The sequence below is a fragment of the Ambystoma mexicanum genome, chromosome 3q (assembly GCF_040938575.1).
Source record: "Ambystoma mexicanum isolate Mex_15411 chromosome 3q, UKY_AmexF1_1, whole genome shotgun sequence".
Taxonomy (NCBI): domain Eukaryota; kingdom Metazoa; phylum Chordata; class Amphibia; order Caudata; family Ambystomatidae; genus Ambystoma; species Ambystoma mexicanum.
Window position 1 is genome coordinate 1,060,406,590 of NC_090926.1, and position 21,859 is coordinate 1,060,428,448.

Below are 21,859 nucleotides of genomic sequence, written 5' to 3' on the forward strand. Positions count from 1 at the left end.
CACCTGTTCCAAGATAACAAACCTCATCTAACATATGGCTCAGAATCGTTGCCTTTTATTCCACCAAATTTATGGTCGGACTTTGAAGGTGCATTTTGGAAACAGGTGCTGCGACTGCCAAGGTCAACTCCTATCCAAGTGATCAGAGAGAGCCAGGGTTGATCTTGTTAAAAGCAATGGTGGAGTGGAAATACTTAGCCTTATTTAGCCTTGTTTTAGAAGCACCACCCCCAATTTTTGATATCCTAAAAAATTAAATGACAAATTAACGATACTGTTTATTATGGAATTGTGGCGCGCAGTGCAGAGCTTTGCTTGATAAAGTATGTGCCTCGGAAGAGAATTTCAAGAGAAACCCAAACAAGGTGAAACTGAAAATTTGGGAACTGGATTAGATTTTAACAGTCGAATGGGCAAATAAGTATAAACTGCTTTACCATTTGACACATGAAATTAGGGCATTAAGCTCCATACCAAAATATCTGAAGAAGTTCCCAAATAGTGTTTTTAGAATTCAATTCACGAGGATCCTGCTGAACTTCCCCCAACCAAAGAAGTGCTATCTGCTAGACATCATATTAGACCGAGAGGCGTGCAATGTAGCTACTGTAATAAAAAGGGGATGGTGAAAATTTACATCATTTATTGTGATTTTGCACAGCTCTAACAACTTTAATTAAAATCAAAGCACTTTAAGACTTTTCTGGATGGCTTAAGCACTTCAATGCCTGAAGATTGGTAGCAACTTTTAATAAGTGGGGACATTATATTTTTGTATATAAGTACCTCGATGCCACATTCACCTGTATATATCTGCACATTGTATATACTGTTTATTCTGTATATTTTATCCTGTCATATGTAACCCTGTAACCTGCTCCGCGCCCAGATGCCTACAGGCCTGGTGTGCACTATGAATGAATAAACAATTACAATTACAATATCATAGGTTTTAGGAACTGTAAAATGTTTGGATATTGTGTTTAATAGGAATTTTTTGAATGTTCTTAGACTGTTTTATGTGTGAAAAAATATGAAATCTAATGGTTTGTTTTCTCTATTGTTGTAATGGTTTTATGGAGACGTGATTGTAATGAGTTAAATGCAAAAGGTTTGTAATAAACAAATAGTGCAATAAATTTTAAAAAACAATTTAAAAAAAGGTAACTAAGTGATAAGAATGCTGCTGGATACTGTAAGAGGCCCTAGTGAGGTGACAGCCTGAGGGTGTCAGCATAAGTAGCTTGCAACGTGTGTACTGTAAAACACACATTTAGTGTCATTAACTAAAGGCATATGCTGCTGTGACATAAGACTGCAAACAGGAAGGCAGCTACTCGAGGTACCCCACTGACGTCCTTTGCCAATTTCAAATGAAAAAGCTGAAATACCCTAACGGTTTCCCTGGGTGACATAGGGTGCGCCAGTACAGGCGTCCCTGAGAGGGTGCGAGACACTTGCCCTCCTTTCAGAATGTCTGCCCTCATCACTCTTTGGGCACAATTCATGGAATTATCAGCGTGGAAAATTGAGACTTTGACCGCCAAACTGCATGCAAAATCACATTTGTTGTGTCATGGAATCAACTGCGCTGGACTACACACAGGCTCAGCACGTCACACAGAGCACGGCCATGGCTTGTGCCCAGAACATGGTAGAGGGCGTAATGCAGAAAATTAGGAAGAACAAGGGAAAATGTGGGCGTTAGGATGGATGGCCCGCAGTCAGGCCATCGCATGCCCAGTATTGCATGGAGACGATACGCATTCATGGATCCCACCGTGCAACCTCTCACAGGGAAATGGTCATGCAAAGCCCTCAAACTATCTGTCACGTGAAGGCAGGCATACAGGCACTTGAACAAAGGATTCACTGCACAGGTATCGGATTTAGGGGTGCGTTTATGCAGTCGGGTTCTGATCTAACTTAGGGGCGCACGTACGCAGTGTAGCAGGGTGCAGGGATGGCTTAAAGGGGTTCACATGCAGATGTTCTGTGTTTTATTGAGTTACGATAAATCGTACGCATGTTGTTGGGGTGCCGGTAACAGTTGCAGGGGACGGAGAGCAGGATCCCCGAGATGGAGGCCTGCTTGCGGAGGACCCCATGCACTGTTTAAAGGGTGCATGTATTCGCACCTGGAGGAGCATGCAAAGGTAGCTGTTTCTGGCTGTTTTTGATTTGCGTGGGGGCATGTCGGAGAAATTCCGGCATCGAGTTGCGTATACGGTTACTTTGTGCAAACAATTCCATGAATATGCGGAGCGCACATTTTTTATTCTGCGCTCAGGCTCGCCCAGTGTCATTCTCGGCACACGGCCCTTGCGGGATATATGTGCAGTTTTCCATGAATCGGGTCCTTTAGCTGCTCCCCCTCTTCTCCACACCTCGAGTGAGAAGTAGCAGGGGAAGTTGCACCTGCGAGTTGCACCACAGGAGCTCCGTTCTTGGTCACCTTAGGAAGCTGAAACGCGTGTACACAGCATTCAAAGTGGGCTGCAGATTGACATGTGCCACAAGCCTCCCACACCACTGCTGTCTTGCAGTGATTGATGTGCTATATTTGCAAGGGTGAAGCTAAATTTGGAAACAGTGAATTCCATTACTTATATGGGAGTCAGAATTAACAAGAACATAAGCGATGTGGGACAATACCAACAGATCAGGGAAAAACGTACTAAACTTACTAATCAAGGTGGAGCGATACACAATCGATATGGATTTTACTCCATGATCCCCATCATAAGGTGGTGGCCGTTCTGACATATGGTGCTGAGACCCTCTTAAATCTATCGTGGAAGACCTGGGAAATCTGTGAGGGTTTCTTCTGGAGAAAAGTTCTAAGATTACCGAACTGTGTACCTGGTTACATGATCAGATACGAACTTAGACTCCAATCTCTGACGTCAATAACAATGGGGAAAACCATCTCCTTATACTGGAAATGCATAACAGGTACTGCACTGGCACCTTTTAAAGTTCTGAATAGCCAAATGGAGGGTAAAGATACGTATCTCATACAGTGGAAAGTCATTGTGAAGATTTTTTGGAGTCAAATAACATCGAAATAGAGATCTCAATGATAAATCCTTCTAGGGTTAAGAAATCACTCCAGGAAAAAGATTGGATTGAAACCCTAGAGGCAAGATCCGATAACAAATCGTGTACCTGCCTAACATGGGGATTGAAACAGCTAAATCCTCTCCTTAGTGACTTGCAAAAGTTCCCGTCGGCCCATTATCGTGACTTACCTCTGAGATGCAGAATGAAGGTCTTACCAGCAAGAGAAGTCATGCTCAAAAGAAGGCAAAGAAGGAAGCTGCCGGTTCTGTAAAGACCAGGATGGCATGGGGACATTACATCTAATACTGATCTGCCCGGCCCGTATGGACACACGAGTCCAATTTCTGGGGGGACTCCACCAAAGAAGAAAACTGGTGGGAAGGAATTCGGTCAGCAGAAAAGTTTGGTCCAACAATAGCGGCACTTAAATCATTGGAGAAATCACTTTTGGAGCCTTCCAGCCCCTGAACATTAATTACCAAGGAACTGTTTATTTGAGGAAATCATTAATTTTATGTTTTAAGAATCGATGGAGTGGTGTGAAAGGTGGAAAATTGTCAAAGGTTTAAAAATGTGTTAACCAATAAAATAATAAAAAAACATATTTTTTATCTACTCTCAAATTGATATCTCAATATTTCTGTGACTTATAAGTGTGGGCAAGATAAACGATTGCACGTTTTGATGTTACTGTGGCCTAGGTGTTCCTGTATCCAGCTAAACGTGTTCTACATAGCACTTCACACCGGATTCCTCTCGCTTCTAAGCGCAGTAACAACGTGTGTCAGTCTTGCGAAATGTGATGGTATGCAATGTATGGACCTGGGAAAGATTAAACAGCGAGTCACCTTTGCACTTGCTTAGCCTCTGAGCTAAGCGCCCAACTTGCTGAGCTATGTGTTTGGAGTACTGCAGCGTGACGTTTGATCAACGGTCCAGTGCAAAGGAAACGTTTCTGATGGGATCAACACGCCACCCTATCTCGACCCCCTCTACTCATTTGTTTGAAACAAACAAATGTCATGATGTTTCTATCATAATGTTTTTTATGGCGTGCTTCTAAGCACTGTAATAATAGCTGTCATATTAAAAGGCACTACAACTGCCAGAACCCAGTCCTTTTCAAAAGCCACGGTTAGGCACACTGTTATTGAGTACGGCTCAGATTTTAGCATCCATAATTCTCAGGAAAGCTTTCGGAGTAACTCCGTTGTCTTAAATCGATGCCACTTTGAGTGACTCCGGTGGGTCTAATTCATCAGCAGAAGCCCTTATACAAAAAAATCACAACTCTATCAGTGGCTCTGCTTCCGTGAGAAATGTTTGCTTTCGTTTGTACACGGCAACGCCTGAGCGTGAATGAGACTGGATACACGGCGTGTGCACAAAAACACTGGTGTGTGTTTCATTTTTCATGATATATGAATTCGATTCGCCCTTTATAGGTGCCGGCCCAACTTTGACATGTGGACACCTGTAAACAGCGGCTAACTATAATTCCCGGAGCTGCCGCTGGGGGTCACGTTCCCCCTGGAGCGTCGCGTCAGAGCGAGCGGGATTTAAAGAGTTTCGCCGAATATCAGTTTCAGAGTGTCCGTGCGTTTCTAAGTGTCTTCATTTAAGTGAGTGCAGGTGGGTTTCAGTGAGTGTCAATGAGCATCAGTTTTAGATCGTCTCCGTGAGTTTCAGTGAGAGTCAGTTCCATTTTCAGTCAGTTTGTTTGTGCTAGCGAGTTTCAGTGTCATTGAGTCAGAGTGAGGGTCCGTGAGTTCCAATCAATGTCAGTTTCAGATACTTTCAGTGGGTGTCATTGAGTTCTCAGTGAGTGGTGTGTTTCAGCAAGCTTCGGTGAGAGCCACTTTCAGTGAGGTTTTATGAATTTCAGTGAGCGTCGGTGAGTTTTAGCAAGTGCCACAGGCGTTGAGCAAGTGCCCGTGTCTTTGCCAGCGAGTTGCAATTCGTGTTGTGGGATTTCAGTTTCAATGACTTTCAATGGCAGTCTGTGAAGTGGCAGTCCGTGTCAGTGGCAGTCAGTGTTAGTTTCAGTGGCAGTCAGGGTTAGTTTCAGTGGCAGTCAGTGTTAGTTTCAGTGTCAGAGATTTAATGAGCCTCAGTTTCATATGCGCTTCATATCAGTGAGTTTCAGAGAGTGCTGGAGGTGTGCGTGTTAATTAGTGTCAATGGGTTTCAATGAGCGGCTTCAGATTTTCTGAGATCCGGATACATTTCAGTGAGCGTCATCGACTTTCAGTGTCGCATAATTAGTGTCACTGGATGGCATAATCTAATGAGTGTCAGTGTCACCGACTTTCAGTGTCAGTCTGCTATTGGGTGAGTGTCTTCTTCACCACGGCAGGCGGCCGGTCGCTGTCTGTTTATTCTGTCCTCACCGCGGACTCTAGGGGAAGGGAGGTGGGGGAGGGGGAGGGAATATCGCCATGGGCGGGGCTTGCCGCGGGGGCGGGGCGGGAGTCCCTCTGCTGTCAGTCTACACTCCTCACTCGCTGGAAAGTTTCTGTGTAGTGAGAGGTGACGGCTGACTACGGGGGATCCAAGGGGCTCGGGAGGCCACAGGAGGGACCATCGCCATCCGACATCTGGCCAGAAGGAGTCAGAGGCTCGGGAGGGGAGCGCCCGGAGCAGGTGCCCTGCGGCCGCCGGGGCAGGTGTGGTCGGAGGGCAGGAGTCGGGCTCTCTGGTCGGCTGCCGTTCTTGTGCCCATTTCTTGCACAGAAGATGCCGTACCGGGTTGCACGGAGACCGGTGGGACCCTCCGAGACAGGTAAGGAGCAAACCCCCACTAGTCGGCCGCCCTTACCGCCCTCATCCCTTTGCGCCCCCGAACCTCCTGACCCCGCTGTCTCCCATCCTTACATCTCCCCGGTACCCCCTCCTCCTCCCAGACCCATACGCGGTTCCTTGCCCCAGACTCTAGCGCCCAGAGCTCTGACGGACCTAGTGGAGCGGCGCCTTTTCTCCCTGGACGCCCCGCACCCTGGCACCACATGGCAGCACCTGCTGCTGTAGCTCTCCAACATCCAGGGGGTACCAACGGATCCCACCCGCCATCACTGCCCACTCTCTCCCCCAAACTTTCGAACCTGGCCAGCACCAGTCGTCACCGGTGCACTGGCGGGGCAGGTGCTTCCGGCTTGAGTCGGGGTGTGAGGTTCGGGTGGGGTGGAGTGGGGGCTTTATCAAGGTTTGTCACTGTCCGTAGTGGTCCGCCCCGGTCCTGCTGGCACAACCCCGCAGACGGTGCACCATGTTCAGTGTATGATCAGTGGTTTCATTGGGGCGGGGGGCGTCCGCTGTGCCACGGGGGTTGGGGCGAGGTTAACGTGGGCTTGATTCGAGGGGCAGTGTTGCTTGCCCACGTGTAACAGTCTCTCACACTGTGTGTATGAGGAATCGGGGCGGGAGGAGGGGTCTTCGCTCAGAATTGTCTTATGGTGGGAGATTTCTGGGTGTAGGTCTGTTAGTTTGGTTTGGCCCCTCCATGGCCCAGATGTGGAGGTTAAGATAGATTGGATGTCACTGTTAGGCAGGTGTGAAAGTTCTCGTGGTCAGGACCTGCCATTGTCTCCGCGTGAAGGTTGTAAAGCTATCAGCCCTGCCATTATCCAGAGGTGCACTTTCGGATGGGTTCGGATGTGAAGGTTTGGAAGAGCGTAGTTCTGTCATTATCCAGAGGTGCACTGTACCTTAGGACCTGCCATTGTCTCCGCGTGAAGGTTGTAAAGCTATCAGCCCTGCCATTATCCAGAGGTGCACTTTCGGATGGGTTCGGATGTGAAGGTTTGGAAGAGCGTAGTTCTGTCATTATCCAGAGGTGCACTGTATCTTAGGACCTGCCATTGTCTAGATGTGAAGGTTTGGAAAAGTTTAGTTCTGTCATTATCCAGAGGTGCTCTGTTGGATGGGCTCGGACCTTCCCTTTTCTAGATGTGAAGGTTTGCTAGCGCTTTTCCCTGTCATTAACCCGAAATGCACTGTTGGATGGGTTCAGACCTGACATTGTCTAGATGTGAAGGTTCGGAAAAGAGGGTAGCTCTGTCATTATCCAGAGGTGCACTGTGTGTTAGGACCTGCCATTCTCTAACTGTGAAGGTCTGAGAAGAGCGCATCTCTGTCATTATCCAGAGGTGCACTGTGTGTTAGGACCTGCCATTCTCTAGATGTGAAGATTTGGAAGAGCTAGCTCTGTCATTATCCAGAAGTGCACTGTGCCTTAGGACCTGCCATTCTCTAGATGTGAAGATTTGGAAGAGCGCAGCTCTGTTATTATCCAGAGGTGCACTGTGCCTTAGGACCTGCCATTCTCTAGATGTGAAGATTTGGAAGAGCTAGCTCTGTCATTATGCAGAGGTGCACTGTGCCTTAGGACCTGCCATTCTCTAGATGTGAAGATTTGGAAGAGCGTAGCTCTGTTATTATCCAGAGGTGCACTGTGCCATAGGACCTGCCATTCTCTAGATGTGAAGATTTGGAAGAGCGTAGCTCTGTTACTATCCAGAGGTGCACTGTGCTTTAGGACCTGCCATTCTCTAGAGGTGAAGATTTGGAAGAGCGTAGCTCTGCTATTATCCAGAGGTGCACTGTGCTTTAGGACCTGCCATTCTCTAGATATAAAGATTTGGAAGAGCGTAGCTCTGTTATTATCTAGAGGTGCACTGTGCCTTAGGACCTGCCATTCTCTAGATGTGAAGATTTGGAAGAGCGTAGCTCTGTTATTATCCAGAGGTGCACTGTGCCTTAGGACCTGCCATTCTCTAGATGTGAAGATTTGGAAGAGCGTAGCTCTGTTATTATGCAGAGGTGCTCTGTGTGTTAGGACCTCCCATTCTCTAATTGTAAAGGTTGGAAGAGCATAGTTCTGTCAGTATCCAGAGGTGCACTGTGCTTAGGACCTGCCATTGTCTAGATGTGAAGGTTCGGAAGAGCGTAGCTCCATCATTATGCAGAAGTGCACTGTGCGTTAGCACCTGCCATTCTCTAGATGGGAAGGTTTTGAAGCGTAGCTCTGTTATTATACGGAGATGCAATGAGTGTTAGGACCTGCCATTATCTATATGTGAAGGTTTGGAAGCGTGTAGCTCTATTATTATCCAGAGGTTCACTGCGCGTTAGGACCTGCCATTATCGAGATGTGAAGGTTTGGAAGCACGTAGCTCTGTTATTATCTGGAGGTGCACTGTACGCTAGGACCTGCCATTCTCTAGATTGGAAGGTTTGGAAGCGCGTACCTCTGTTATTATCCAGAGGTGCACTGTACGCTAGGACCTGCCATTCTCTAGATGCGAAGGTTTGGAAGCACGTAGCTCTGTCATTATCCAGAGGTGCACTGTGCGTTAGCACCTCCCATTCTCTAGATGCGAAGGTTTGGAAAAGCATAGTTCTGTAATTATCCAGAGGTTCATTGTGCGTTAGCACCCGCCTTTCTCTAGATGCAAAGGTTTGGAAGCACATTGCTCTGTCATTATCCAGCGGTGCACTGTGCGTTAGCACCTGCCATTCTCTAGATGTGAAGGTTTGGAAGCGCGTAGCTCTGTTATTATCCAGCGATGCACTGTGCGTAAGGACATGCCGTTCTCTAGATGTGAAGGTTTGGAAGAACGTTTTTCTGCCATGGTGCACTGTGCTTTAGGACCTTCCGTTATCTAACTGTAAAAGTTTGGAAGAGCGTAGCTCTGTCATTTTCTAGGTGTGTACTGCTGGATGAGTTTGGACATGACATTGGCCCTCATTACAAGTTTGCTGGTCTTGAAACAACGGTGCCAGCAGGTGCCGTTCCGCCCGCCTGGGTCAGACCTGGCGGGTGGAACGGCACCCACCTGCAGACCGGCACCGTTATTAAGGGTGCCTGTGATTCCGTGGTCCCCACTCCCATAGAGTTCTGGAATGGGGATCAACATTTCACCAGCGCCTGACTTACTGGACCGACAGGGCTGTAATGCCCTGGTGTTTCCGGCATGTCAGGCGGCAGTAATCATTACGGGTCCGGCGGCTACCTGCCGGTTTACCGTCACAGTTTCTGACTGACCCGTAATGAGGGCCAAATGTCTAGATGTGAAGGTATGGAAGAGCGTAGATCTGTCACTATCCAGAGGTGCACTGTGCCTTAGTACCTACCATTCTCTAGATATGAAAGTTTGGAAGAGCTTTGCCATGTCATTATCCAGAGCTGTCCTGTTGGATGGGCTTGGACAAGCCATTCTCTAGATGTAAAGGTTTGGAAGAGCGCAACTCTGCTATAATTGAGAGGTGCAATGTGCGTTAGGACCTGCCATTCTCTAGATGTGAAGGGTTGGAAGAGCGTAGCTCTGTTATTATCCAGAGGTGCACTGTGTTTTAGGACCTGCCATTCTCTAACTGTGAAGGTCTGAAAAGAGTGCAGCTCTGTTATTATCCAGAGGTGCACTGTGCGTTAGGACCTGTCATTCTCTAGATGGGAAGGTTTTGAAGCGTAGCTCTGTTATTATCCAGAGATGCAGTGAATGTTAGGACCTGCCATTATCGAGATGTGAAGGTTTGGAAGCGCGTAGCTCTGTTATTATCTGGAGGTGCACTGTGCGTTAGGACCTGCCATTCTATAACTGTGAAGGTTTGGAAGAGCGTAGCTCTGTTATTATCCAGAGGTGCACTGTGTTTTAGGAGCTGCCATTCTCTAACTGTGGAGGTCTGAGAAGAGCGCAGCTCTGTTATTATCTAGAGGTGCACTGTGCGTTAGGACCTGTCATTCTCTAGATGGGAAGGTTTGGAAGAGCGCAGCTCTTTTATTATCCAGAGGTGCACTGTGCGTTAGGACCTGTCATTCTCTAGATGGGAAGGTTTGGAAGAGCGTAGCTTTGTCATTATCCAGAGGTGCACTGTACGTTAGGACCTGACATTCTCTAGATGGGAAGGTTTTGAAGCGTAGCTCTGTTATTATCCAGAGATGCAATGAGTGTTAGGACCTGCCATTATCTATATGTGAAGGTTTGGACGCGTGTAGCTCTATTATTATTCAGAGGTTCACTGTGCGTTAGGACCTGCATTATCGAGATGTGAAGGTTTGGAAGCGCGTAGCTCTGTTATTATCTGGAGGTGCACTGTACGCTAGGACCTGCCATTCTCTAGATTGGAAGGTTTGGAAGCGTGTATCTCTGTTATTATCCAGAGGTCCACTGTACGCTAGGACCTGCCATTCTCTAGATTGGAAGGTTTGGAAGCGCGTAGCTCTGTTATTATCCAGAGGTCCACTGTGCGTTAGGACCTCCCATTCTCTAGATGCAAAGGTTTGGAAGAGCATAGCTCTGTTATTATCCAGAGGTTCACTGTGCGTTAGCACCCGCCATTCTCTAGATACGAAGGTTTGGAAGCACGTAGCTCTGTCATTATCCAGAGGTGCACTGTGCGTTAGCACCTCCCATTCTCTAGATGCAAAGGTTTGGAAAAGCATAGTTCTGTTATTATCCAGAGGTTCATTGTGCGTTAGCACCCGCCTTTCTCTAGATGCAAAGGTTTGGAAGCACATAGCTCTGTCATTATCCAGAGGTGCACTGTGCGTTAGCACCTGCCATTCTCTAGATGTGAAGGATTGGAAGCGCGTAGCTCTGTTATTATCCAGCGATGCGCTGTGCGTAAGGACATGCCGTTCTCTAGATGTGAAGGTTTGGAAGAACGTTGCTCTGCCATGGTGCACTGTGCTGTAGGACCTGCCGTTATCTAACTGTAAAAGTTTGGAAGAGCGTAGCTCTGTCATTGTCTAGGTGTGTACTGCTGGATGAGTTCGGACATGACATTGGCTCTCATTACAAGTTTGCTGGTCTGGAAACAACGGTGCCGGCAGGTGCCGTTCCGCCCGCCAGGGTCAGACCTGGCGGGTGGATCGGCACCCGCCTGCAGACCGGCACCGTCATTAAGGGTGCCTGTGATTCCGTGGTCCCCACTCCCATAGAGTTCTGGAATGGGGATCAACATTTTACCAGCGCCTGACTTACTGGACCGACAGGGCTGTAATGCCCTGGTGTTTCCGGCATGTCAGGCGGCAGTAATCATTACGGGTCCGGCGGCTACCTGCCGGTTTACCGTCACAGTTTCTGACTGACCTGTAATGAGGGCCTAATGTCTAGATGTGAAGGTATGGAAGAGCGTAGATCTGTCACTATCCAGAGGTGCACTGTGCCTTAGTACCTACCATTCTCTAGATATGAAAGTTTGGAAGAGCTTTGCCATGTCATTATCCAGAGCTGTCCTGTTGGATGGGCTTGGACAAGCCATTCTCTAGATGTGAAGGTTTGGAAGAGCGTAACTCTGCTATAATTGAGAGGTGCAATGTGCGTTAGGACCTGCCATTCTCTAGATGTGAAGGGTTGGAAGAGAGTAGCTCTGTTATTATCCAGAGGTGCACTGTGTTTTAGGAGCTGCCATTCTCTAACTGTGGAGGTCTGAGAAGAGCGCAGCTCTGTTATTATCTAGAGGTGCACTGTGCGTTAGGACCTGTCATTCTCTAGATGGGAAGGTTTGGAAGAGCGCAGCTCTTTTATTATCCAGAGGTGCACTGTGCGTTAGGACCTGTCATTCTCTAGATGGGAAGGTTTGGAAGAGCGTAGCTTTGTCATTATCCAGAGGTGCACTGTGTGTTAGGACCTGACATTCTCTAGATGGGAAGGTTTGGAAGCACTTTTCCCTGTCGTTATCCAGATGTGCACTGTTGGGTGGGGTGGACCTGGCACGAACCAGATGTGAATGTTTGGAAGTGCTTAGCCAGGGTACATCCAGATGTGTACTGTTGAATAAATGCTTAGCTGTCATGAAACAGATGTAAAGAGCCGTATGATCAGCCGGCCGCGAATGCTCCTGGGGCCAGTCCTGTCAGTTTCATTCAGGTCTGAAGATCCTTGAGTGTTGGGAGCTCTCACTTGCAGCTACGTGTGAAAGTTTTGATGTGACTTCCCCTACCATTACCAGGCTGTGAAGGTTCACTTTCATTTGCACTTGTCCTTAACAGATGTGAAGCCTCGGATGGATGCAAAACTCAATCCAGATGCTTCTTATCTTCTTGGATCATTTATAATCTGTGGATAGTATTAAAGAAAATACAATATTTGTATGGCGCTCAGTGAAAACCTTTACTCAAATAAAGAATACTTTGACTGTGGTGGGTTCAGACCGTCCTTACTATCCAGACGTGAAGGCTCTGATGTACCATAACCTAGCATTGTTATCCAGATGTGAATGTTTTGCTGTGCCACAACCTGCCACTGGCCCCCATATCGTAAACTTTCGCTCGGCCACAGCCTTCCATTACTGTCAACATGTGAATGTTCTGCTGTGGCTCAGCCGGCTATTATTTTCCAGATGTGAATGTTCTGCCCTGCCACAACCTGCCATTCTTAACCACACGTGAAGGCTGTACTGTTCCACAACCTGCCATTATTATCCACATGTGAATGTTCTGCTGTGCCGCAACCTGCAATTGTTAACCAGATGTGAATGCTGCAACGTTCCTCAGGCTGCCATTATTATACAGATGTAAAGGCTCCGCTGTGCCACACGCTACCATTATGTGTCCGATGTGCCTCAGCCTGCCATTATTATCCAGATGTGAAGGACGCACTATTCTCAGCCTGCCATTATCCAGATGTAAAGCCTCTGCTATGTCTCAGCCTGCCATTATTATCCAGATGTAAAGCCTCAGCTGTGCCTCAGCCTTCCATTATTATCAAAATGTGAAGGATGCACTATTCCCAGCCTGCCATTATCCAGATGTGAAGGCTCTGCTATGCCTCAGCCTGCCATTATTATCCAGATGTGAAGGACGCACTATTCTCAGCCTGCCATTATCCAGATGTAAAGCCTCTGCTATGTCTCAGCCTGCCATTATTATCCAGATGTAAAGCCTCTGCTGTGCCTCAGCCTTCCATTATTATCAAAATGTGAAGGATGCACTATTCCCAGCCTGCCATTATCCAGATGTGAAGGCTCTGCTATGCCTCAGCCTGCCGTTATTATTCAGATGTGAAGGATGCACTATGCCTCAGCCTGCCATTATTATCCAGATGTAAAGGCTCTGCTATGCCTCAGCCTGCCATTATTATCCAGATGTGAAGGCTCTTCTATGCCACACGCTGCCATTATTATTCAGATGTGAAGGCTCCGCTGTGCCGCAACTTGGCATTCTTATAGAGATGTGGACGTTCTGCTGTGGCACACACCGACATTGTGATCTCGTTGTGAACGATGCACAGGTTTCAGACCTGTCCTTACTTAAACAGATGTGACGTGCCTGATGGCTTTGAGTTCTTCCCCGGGCCGCTGTGAATGCTCGGCTGGGTTTGGACTTAACATTATTCAGATGTGAAGGTTTTTCTGTGGTCAATATGAGTCTGGTTAGAAGGATTTGGTAGATTCGGTTTTGCCATAATCCAGTTGTGAAGGCACAGCTGTGCAACAATCTGTCGATATCCAGATGTGTAGGGTCCTCGGGGCTACAGCCTGTCATTATTATCCAGATGGGAACGTTCCAGTGTGCCAGAGCCTGCTATTGTTATCCAGATGTGAATATGTCTCTGCTGCCACAACCTGTCATTATTGTGAAGGTACTTCTGTGCCTCATCATGTCATTTTTACCCGTATGTGAAATTTGCATTGTGACACAACATGCCATTGTTATCCAGATGTGAAGGTTCTGCTGTACCGCAACCTCTCATTACTAATCAGATGTGAGGGTTCTGCTGCGCCACAACAAATCTTTCGTATCCACAAGGGAATATTGCTCTGTGCCACAACCTGTGGCTATTATGCAGATGTGAGGGTTCATCTGTGCCACATCCTGCCATTAATGTCTACGTGTGAAGGTTCAACGATACCACAAGCTGTCATTTTTACCCACATGTGAAATTTCCATTGTATCCCAACCTTTGATTCCTATCCATATGTGAAGCTTTTGGTGTGCCATAACCTGTCATTATTAACCAGATGTGAAGGTCCTTTCTGTACTACATCCTTCCCTTAATATCCCAGTGTGAAGGATCCACTGTGCCACAATGCGTCATTACTGTTCAGATAGTAATATTCTGCTCTGCCACAACCTGACAATATTATCCAAATATTAAGGATCTGCCGCGCTCCAACCTGTCATTATTTCCAGATGTTAAGATTCGTCTATGCCACAACCTGTCATTATTTCCAGATGTTAAGATTCGTCTATGCCACAACCTGTCCTAATTATTCAGATGCAAACTTTATGATTGGTTCAAACTGTGCCCCGTGGCGATATGAAGTGAAGTCTTGAACATGTCATTATTCAGATGTGAACGCTTCCCTTTGTTAGATCAGCCATTGTTTAGCTGAGATGTGAAGGTTCAGACCTGCCATTATTATCTAGAAGTGAAGGTTTAGCTGGGTTCACACCTTTTCATTATTTTTCAGATAAAAAGGGTTAGATGAGATTAGACCTTACATTATTATCCAGATGTGAAGATTTGGATGAGTCCAGGCCTTTCATCATTATAGAGATGTTAAGGTTTAGATGGGCTCAGGCCAGTCCTTATTATCTAGATGTGGCGGCTTAACTGGGTGAGTTCAGACCTATTCTTGTTTTCCAGGTAAAAGAGATTTTGATGAGGTCAGACTGGTCCTTATTATCAAATGTGAAGGCTTAACTGGTTTCAGACATGTCATTATAATCCAGATATGAGGGTCCTGACGGGGTATGGATATCATTTGTATCTAGGTGTAAAGCTCTAATATGATCAGTTGTGTCATCATTATCCAGATGTAAGGGCCTTGATGGAGTACATATATCATTTTGTATCCTGCTGTTTTAAGGACAGGAAATTATGCAAGAAGTTGTGGGCAACGGGTTAAAAGGGGTGGGGAGGGGTTTGAGGTAGGGGTACTAGTATAGGAAAAGGTGGGGTTTGGGGGAAACCCCCCAAATTAAAAATACAAAATCATTGATTTTCTTCAAAATAATTAATTAGAAGTAATTCCTGTCGGTGAAACGACATGGAACCCTCTCATTTGTATCTAGGTGTAAAGGTTCTAATAGGATTATGGCGCGTGTATAAGTGGCCAGCAGCAGGATATGCTGTTTGTCTTGCACCTGAGGAGTCTGTCTACAGAGCCTTTACTCGTGAGAGAGACAGAGCCTGTTCTGGACTTGTGGAGCTGAAAACTTTAAAACCTGCCAGTACGCGCGTAGCGCCATGCTTGTGAAGTGGCGTATAAGCGGTCAGCAGCACTCCGAGGTGAGAGCGGGCAACATGGAACAAAGTAAGCCTCTCAGAACTTATAAGATGCCACGGAAAGTGCCTTGCAAAAGCAAACACTATAACTTGCGTGAAACTAAACTCTATGGAAAAACTACCTGTTACAGGAGGGCGTAGAAGGATGAAAGTAACCATGGAAATAGAGAGAGTCCAATCTTGTGTCAAGAGCCCCCCTCCTCCTACCAAAACAATTCCCCATGAACACTCTTCAACTATCCACATCACAGCGCAATTTAAACCAGGAGGCAAATAAAAAGAGGGGAAAGACCTTACGATTGAAAAACTGACTGAAGCAGAAATACATCCAAGAAATATCAAAATCAGCTTATTATCTGTCGCTTCTCTTGGAGAGATCGATGACAACTCTCTACTTGATTTGTGCTACCTTATCTATTGCATATCGAGAACTATTCAAGAGAAAAGCATTGAGAAAGAACCAGTGTCAGTATTATCCTCTTACTAAGCCAATGAAGCAGGCACCTCATATGAACATCAAAGACTTTCTACCACTCTGCTTCTTCTCCCTCCGACTCTGAACTCCCCGCTCAGAGTCGGCTCTGCCCCAGGCAACACAGCAGTTATTGAACAAAGTGAAAGTGGTGTTGAAGAAGCCCCACAGAGCATTCACCAGTCAAGAGAAGAAAATTCCACCACAACTGGGACCCAATTACCAAATGGCTTACTTAAATTTGCCATCAAAATCTTGTTAAAGCTCTGTGACCGCATTTATATGGAGACCCAAAAACATAGGGAGTTACTTGAGAGTCTACGTAATCAACTAAAGTGCGATATTAACAGTAGCGAAATACAGCTGAAGCCTGATGGTGAACCATTAACAGCAAAGCTGCTGCCCATCATTATCAATACTCAAGATGAAGACGAACAACTGATAATCCTTCATAACCAAACAGGCTCCCCCCTCACATACCCGACCCACAAGCAAAGGCGTAGATATGAGAAACTGCACAAAATACAAGAAAAACGCAAAGAGAAATCAACGTATGCTGACTCTGATTTAGATGAACAAGCGTAACCACTAAATTCCACCACCGTGTCTGCCTCTGATCCTCGTGGGAAAACTAAACGAACAAGGAAGAGAGAGAACAGAAAAAAGAAATGGAGACAACAGAAAATGGGAACACTAACCAGCTGGATATTACAGGAACACAACACCAGCGACAATGACGCCCAAACACTGTCTCCCCATCAAGTAAAACAGTCTTAATCATTCCTCAATGAAATAAGCTGTAATCGTCAAAATTCCGAGAAACTTTGTACTCGGACCAAGGCCATCCCTAAGGTTACACTTTATGGTGCGCACGACAAAAAAGAACTGGAACGTGCTCTAGGTGTCCGTATAGTAGTAATTAGTGAAAAAGTCAATGCCCAATCCAAAAAAAGATTAATAGAACTGCACTAGTACATTTATTCTGGAAAATACCTTCTCTTTGTGTCTTAAAATCTTGTAACTTTGATTTCACTGAACAAACGAAAAGAGGGTTTGGTGCAGTTTCCCGAATTCACTGTGTATTACCATCTACTGCTAGCTTGATTAGGAGTCAATGTGAATCACTGGATTACCTGGGCTATGACCTAGATAAAGAAATAATAACATTACAACAATCTCTTGCTGCGAACACGGCTGTGTAACAAAGAAGAAAGAGACAATCATTACTACCAGATCGAAGACGGAAAGCCTCGACAATCAAAAGGGGTCGCAGTGGCTGAAGAGTTGAGTGCACCAAACGGAGCCCTCACAAAAATGAGAATTTAAAGTGGCCTCATCGAATATAAGAGGCCATTCGCATTTTATAAAAACAGGTCCATCCCTTGAGACGCATGTGGTTTATTCCAGTGTTCATGCTGCAAGAAACTTGGTTGACTAATGATTTTTATTTGGTTAGTCATGTCATGCATCAAGTGAATGCTAAAAAAGGCTTAAAAGGCCGTGCACATGGCGGGCTGTTTATTGGAGTGAGCCATGAGTAACAATGTAAAAGAATAAATACGATGCATGTTAACGACAATGTATTAGCAATAGAGATTAAATCTAAGCATTCCATATATGCCCCAAACATCTTGATCTTAAACATATATGACCCCCCAACTGAAAATGTACCAGTGAGATATTTGATTATGTTGATGTAATAGTTACAAAATGGGCCATATCCTCTAATACCAATATGATCTTACTGGTTGGTGACCTAAACACCGGATGTGGTGTCTCAGTGATAGATGGTCACTATATAAATATTGCTTACTCCAATATCTTGACATATCCTAAAACCAACAGAAAGGGATTTGAATGCAATTCATTCATGGCTGAATGGGATCTATTGTAATTGAATTGCAGGACAATTAGTCATACCCCCGGCAAACCCACGTGGTACAACAGTACGAAATATGCAACAGTGGACTATTTATGTGGAAATGTGCCTCTATTACAATATGTAACTGATCTTAAAGTCCTCCCTACCTCATATAGTGATCCTTCGATTGTTTGTATTCACCTGAACAATTAAGTGGTCCATTACCAATATTTAAAAAATGTGCCGTGAAATACAGCGAATGGCAGAAGACTCTAACAATGTATTTTGATTGCTAAAAACCGATGAAATAGAACAATTAATTAGAAAACTATCTATATTCATTTTGGAGTACAAATTGCCCCCCTTGACCGTCATAGGTAAAAAGAAAAATCCAGTTTTTGATATTGAAATTCTCCACGCCAAGAGACAACTTTGTAAACAAATTGCAAGAGGTGAACCTTTTTGTTAGATCCCCTGAGGAGTGCACGAAAGAGCGTAAACATGAATCAATATAGAAATTGGTCTAAAAGAAGGCAGACCAGAAACTAAACACCCAGTGTAAAAATATAGTGGGAGCTTTGAAGGAAAATAATACTAGCTCTATTTGGAAACCTTTATATAAAGCCTGTGGAAACACCTGATGGGGTATGTCTATCATTTGTATGTAGGTGTAAAGGTTCTAGTGGGCTGAGACCTGTCAAAAGTACCCCAATGTGAGGGTCCTGGTGGGATATGGATATAATTTGTATGTATGTGTAAAGGTTCTAGTGTGCAGAGACCTGTCAACATTACCCAGATATGAGGGTCCTGGTGGGGTATGGTTGTCATTTGTATCTAGCTTTAAAGGATTCAATGGGCTCAGACTTGTCAGTATTACCCAGATGTGAAGGTCCTGATGGGGTATGGCTATCATTTGTATGTAGGTGTAAAGGTTCTAGTGGGCTCAGACCTGTCATTAATATCTAGATGTGAGTGTCATGGTGGGGTATGGATATCATTTGTATGTAGGTGTAAAGGTTCTAATGGTCTCAGACCTGTCATTAATATCTAGATGTGAGGGTCATGGTGGGGTATGGATATCATTTGTATCTAAATGTAAAGGTTCTAATGGCTCAGACCTGTAATTTTTCAAATGTGAGGGTTCTGGTGGGATATGGATATCATTTGTATCTAAATGTGAAAGTTCTAATGGCTCGGACCTGTAATTTTTCAAATGTGAGGGTCCTGGTGGGATATGGTTATCATTTGTATCTAGGTGTTAAGGTTCTACTGGGCTCAGACCTGTCAATATTACCCGGATGTGAGGGTCCGGGTGGGGTACGGTTGTCATTTGTATCTAGGTTTTAAGGTTCTAGTGGGTCAGACCTGTCAATATTACCCAGATGTGAGGGTCCTGATGGGGTACGGTTGTCATTTGTATCTAGGTGTTAAGGTTCTAGTGGGTCAGACCTGTCAATATTACCCGGATGTGAGGGTCCGGGTGGGGTACGGTTGTCATTTGTATCTAGGTGTTAAGGTTCTAGTGGGTCAGACCTGTCAATATTACCCAGATGTGAGGGTCCGGATGGGGTACGGTTGTCATTTGTATCTAGCTTTAAAGGATTCAATGGGCTCAGACTTGTCAGTATTACCCAGATGTGAAGGTCCTGATGGGGTATGGCTATCATTTGTATGTAGGTGTAAAGGTTCTAGTGGGCTCAGACCTGTCATTAATATCTAGATGTGAGTGTCATGGTGGGGTATGGATATCATTTGTATGTAGGTGTAAAGGTTCTAATGGTCTCAGACCTATCATTAATATCTAGATGTGAGGGTCATGGTGGGGTATGGATATCATTTGTATCTAAATGTAAAGGTTCTAATGGCTCAGACCTGTAGTTTTTCAAATGTGAGGGTTCTGGTGGGATATGGATATCATTTGTATCTAAATGTGAAAGTTCTAATGGCTCGGACCTGTAATTTTTCAAATGTGAGGGTCCTGGTGGGATATGGTTATCATTTGTATCTAGGTGTTAAGGTTCTACTGGGCTCAGACCTGTCAATATTACCCGGATGTGAGGGTCCGGGTGGGGTACGGTTGTCATTTGTATCTAGGTTTTAAGGTTCTAGTGGGTCAGACCTGTCAATATTACCCAGATGTGAGGGTCCTGATGGGGTACGGTTGTCATTTGTATCTAGGTGTTAAGGTTCTAGTGGGTCAGACCTGTCAATATTACCCGGATGAGAGGGTCCGGGTGGGGTACGGTTGTCATTTGTATCTAGGTGTTAAGGTTCTATTGGGTCAGACCTGTCAATATTACCCAGATGTGAGGGTCCGGATGGGGTACGGTTGTCATTTGTATCTAGCTTTAAAGGATTCAATGGGCTCAGACTTGTCAGTATTACCCAGATGTGAAGGTCCTGATGGGGTATGGCTATCATTTATATGTAGGTGTAAAGGTTCTAGTGGGCTCAGACTTGTCATTAATATCTAGATGTGAGTGTCATGGTGGGGTATGGATATCATTTGTATGTAGGTGTAAAGGTTCTAATGGTCTCAGACCTGTCATTAATATCTAGATGTGAGGGTCATGGTGGGGTATGGATATCATTTGTATCTAAATGTAAAGGTTCTAATGGCTCAGACCTGTAATTTTTCAAATGTGAGGGTTCTGGTGGGATATGGATATCATTTGTATCTAAATGTGAAAGTTCTAATGGCTCGGACCTGTAATTTTTCAAATGTGAGGGTCCTGGTGGGATATGGTTATCATTTGTATCTAGGTGTTAAGGTTCTACTGGGCTCAGACCTGTCAATATTACCCGGATGTGAGGGTCCGGGTGGGGTACGGTTGTCATTTGTATCTAGGTTTTAAGGTTCTAGTGGGTCAGACCTGTCAATATTACCCAGATGTGAGGGTCCTGATGGGGTACGGTTGTCATTTATATCTAGGTGTTAAGGTTCTAGTGGGTCAGACCTGTCAATATTACCCGGATGTGAGGGTCCGGGTGGGGTACGGTTGTCATTTGTATCTAGGTGTTAAGGTTCTAGTGGGTCAGACCTGTCAATATTACCCAGATGTGAGGGTCCGGATGGGGTACGGTTGTCATTTGTATCTAGGTGTTAAGGTTCTAGTGGATCAGACCTGTCAATATTACCCGGATGTGAGGGTCCGGGTGGGGTACGGTTGTCATTTGTATCTAGGTGTTAATGTTCTAGTGGGTCAGACCTGTCAATATTACCCAGATGTGAGGGTCCTGATGGGGTACGGTTGTCATTTGTATCTAGGTGTTAAGGTTCTAGTGGATCAGACCTGTCAATATTACCCGGATGTGAGGGTCCGGGTGGGGTACGGTTGTCATTTGTATCTAGGTGTTAAGGTTCTAGTGGATCAGACCTGTCAATATTACCCAGATGTGAGGGTCCTGATGGGGTACGGTTGTCATTTGTATCTAGGTGTTAAGGTTCTAGTGGATCAGACGTGTCAATATTACCCGGATGTGAGGGTCCTTAAGGGGTACGGTTGTCATTTGTATCTAGGTGTGAAGGTTCTAGTGGGTCAGACCTGTCATTATTATCCACGTGTGAAGAATGAGTTTGGATCTTTACTTCCCATCTTAATGTGAGGGCCCTGCCATTGTTATCCAGATGTGAGGTGTCTGCTTGGTTGTGACTTGTCATTCTATCCAGCTGTGTTCACCATGACCTGTCATTTCTATACACGTGCTGGGTCCATGCTTGTACTTTTAACTCAGATGAGGTGAGACTGGTGGGTGCTGAGCTGTCGTTATGAAGGTGATATAAGCGGGGTGTTTCCAGATGTGATTGATTTGATGCGTCCGGCCCTGCCATTCTATCGGAGGGGTTTGCTGTGTTGAGGCCTGTCATCCAATGGCGAAGGTGCTTAACCAGACGTTGATTTTCTTATCGCACCGCAGGTGTCCTTGTCCACATGTGAAGGTTTCCCTCATAAAAAGATCATATATAGCCCAGATCTGAGGATTCCCATGGGTTCTGACCTGCTGCCAGCAACCATTCATCTTTATCCAGATGTGAAGGTTTCCCTCGTAAAAAGACCATATATAGCCCAGATCGGAGGATTCTCATGGGTTCTGACCTGCTGCCTGCCAGCAACCATTCATCCTTATCCAGATGTGAAGGTTGTTATGGGTTAGTTACTGTCATCATTATCCAGGGGTGATGGTTCCAATGTGCACAGACCTGTCACTGTTAACCACATATGACGGATT

At 45.5% G+C, this 21,859-nt stretch overlaps 1 protein-coding gene across 1 annotated transcript in view; it reads left to right on the forward strand.

Moving 5' to 3' along the window:
- The first annotated feature begins 5,568 nt into the window (after nt 1-5,568).
- The window catches only part of GCGR (glucagon receptor), an 800,864-nt gene continuing 784,573 nt past the window's right edge, over nt 5,569-21,859 (forward strand). Inside the window, exon 1 of the mRNA XM_069655284.1 lies at nt 5,569-5,845. The gene's annotated coding sequence lies outside the window, so the exon portion shown is untranslated. The remainder of the gene's footprint in view (nt 5,846-21,859) is intronic.